Consider the following 3074-nt stretch of genomic DNA (forward strand, 5'->3'; position numbering starts at 1 on the left):
ATTTATTTCTTAACACAAGCAGACAGACAAAAATACAAAATAATCATCTTTAGGCAAAGTATTGTTCATCCAATCAATGAAATAAATTAAAATTAATTTATTAATTACAAAATAGCTTAAGTGAGAGACTTGTCACATTAAATTTGGATGGATACTGCATGTGCAAAACATACTTTATGTAACCTAAAAGACAAAGATCCACCTCTCCACAGCAGAAACTAAAACTACCGCTACGTCTCCTCAGGTTAGATGTTGAGTTGTTGAACGCTCACATGTCCGTTTGTTTTGGTCGACACAGAAGGCGCCGCACAATATAGCTGCTGTTTCACACTATTCCTAAAAGGTAACCATGCTTTCACTATGAGGCCGGGGGTTCCTCCACGTCTGTGTTGCCTTGGCGACATTCTTTGTTTTGCTACGACTGTAAGGTAACACGTCCCGCCCATAGATATATACAGTCTATGGTCCCGCCCATAGATATATACAGTCTATGGTCTAGATATAACAGTCTATGGTCCGCCATAGAATACAGTCTATGGTCCCGCCCATAGATATATACAGCTATGTCTTCCCGCCCATAGATATATACAGTCTATGGTCCCGCCATAGATATATACAGTCTTTGTCCACGACATAGGATGTAGACAGTCTATGGTCCCGCCCATAGATATATACAGTCTTTGGTCCCGCCCATAGATATATACAGTCTTTGGTCCCGCCCATAGATATATACAGTCTATGGTCCCGCCATAGATATACACAGTCTAGGTCCCGCCTAGATATATACAGTCTATGGTCCCGCCCATAGATTATACAGTCCTATGGTCCCGCCCATTGATATATACAGTCTATGGTCCCCCGCCATAGATATCGTCTTTGTCCGCCCTTAGATATATACAGTCTAGGTGGTCCCGCCCATAGATAATATACAGTCCCTATGGTCCCGCCCCTAGATATATACAGTCTTGGTCCCGCCCTAGATATATACAGTCTTGGTCCCGCCCATAGATTATACAGCTTTGGTCCGCCCATAGATATATCAGTCTATGGTCCCGCCCATAGATATATACAGTCTATGGTCCCGCCCATAGATATATACAGTCTTTGGTCCCGCCCAGTAATATATACATCTTTGTCCCGCCCATAGATATATACATTCTTGTCCCGCCTAGATATATACAGTCTATGGTCCGCCCATAGATATAACAGTCTATGGTCCCCGCGCTGAGAACGAGTATGGTCACGTGACTGCACAACGCCGTTTGATTGGTGGAACACAGTCACGTGGTAGAGCCTCACGGAAGACTCTCTCTCCCTGTCAAAATAAAACATTAAAATGAGACGTACGCTGGGGTAAAACATGACGCTTAGAATACAAAGAGGTAAAAAAGAAGTAACGAGCTCCTTGTAGCCTAATGTAGCGAGTAAGAGTACAGTTTTTTCTTCACTAATCTACTCAAGTACAAGTAAAAGTATAGTGATTTAAAACTACTCCTAGACAGTACATTTTTTCAAAAACTTACTCAAGTAAATGTAACGGATAAATGTACTCGTTACTACCCACCTCGTCTTCCACTGACCCAACCCGCCACAAAGACAGCTTCTTTGAATGCAACTAAAGCTGAAGAGAAATTCCTCTGTATACTATGGAGTGACTGGGAAATCCTCAGCTTCTCAACTTCTCTCTTCAAACTCCAGTCGACATAGATTCTGAATTATATTCTCGAAATCGAGTCAGCTTTTAAGCCAACAAAGAAGGTGTTTCCGACACATCCATGCTAACAGTGTGGGATGTGACCAGGCGAGTACAGGTACTCTGTAGCTACTTGTACTTCACTTGAGTCTTCCTGCCACTTTTCACTTCTACTCCCTACATGTCAGACGGAAATATTACTATTACTTTTTACCTCCACTACATTAACCTGACAGCTTTAGTTACTAGTTACTTTACAAATCAAGGTTTTTGCAAACAAATGTCGTTAATAAATACAAAGTTTTCTTATAAATTAAGCTACCCAACAATAAAACTACAGCTGTATTGATTATGATGAAAGACTAGTGACGGACAGAACTGTTTGGATCATTTCCATTCTAAAATGTGGGATTATTCTGCATTTTTTACTATTTTTGCCAGCTTTCCTTCCTGGGTTAGGAAGCAGAGACTTATTGTGTTTCGCCTGTAAACTGTGTATTCTCACAATTAGTTAGATTTAGAGTTTGCTCTTCTATCAAAATAAATGGATCTGGTAGATGTTTGCGATTGGTCGTGCTGTGACAATAACGCTCTTTCACAGTGGATTGGGAAACCCTGGGTACATTGAACTAGTTGTTGACCAGCGTTGTGACACAGCTTATGCCGGACCGTGGTTGTTAGTTAGGTGAAGCCGGGTACCTGAAAGGAATCCAGAGCATGGTGGTCTTGGTTCGTAGTTACAAGCCTCAGGCTAGTCAGACTGAGTCAAGACCGAGTCCACATAGAGGTTTGAGTCCAAGTCAAGAAAAAAAAAGAATGCCATCAAGCGGCTTATCTACCTTTTCATAATTTATGTGATGCAGAGACGGTAAATCTTCTATTTAAGATCGGACTCCAACCGAGCTGCTGCGTTGAGGACTAAGCCCTGAACATGTCGCCCGGTTACCAAGTGAGCTATCCAGGGGCCAATCAATTATTATTTTTTAATGTTAAATGCAAAGTGCAGAGTAAAAACCTGTATATCAAACTAGCCATGTTACACATAAGGTGGAAGTGCTACTTCATTTTAAGGTTGAGTTGAATCTTAGAACATTTTGGACGGTTAATGTAACAAATATGTTGTTGTTTCTAAAAATTAATACAGTATGTTCCCATTCTAAATACTGTCTCGAGAATCCATAGTCATAGTGTCAGTGGCCCAAATGAAAATGATTGAAGCCTGATGATTGAGGTGCATGACCCAGCCAGGCGGACCCAGGGGACCAATGCTAATGGTCTAGATGTTTTTAAATACCCGACACCTGTTTTTCGAATCAAGGGCGTCATCATTGGTTTTGTTTTGAAAGAGGAAGTTGAGACGATATCGTGCTGGATTCGGTCA

This window comes from Etheostoma spectabile, unplaced genomic scaffold (assembly GCF_008692095.1).
Source record: "Etheostoma spectabile isolate EspeVRDwgs_2016 unplaced genomic scaffold, UIUC_Espe_1.0 scaffold273, whole genome shotgun sequence".
Classification (NCBI taxonomy): Eukaryota; Metazoa; Chordata; class Actinopteri; order Perciformes; family Percidae; genus Etheostoma; species Etheostoma spectabile.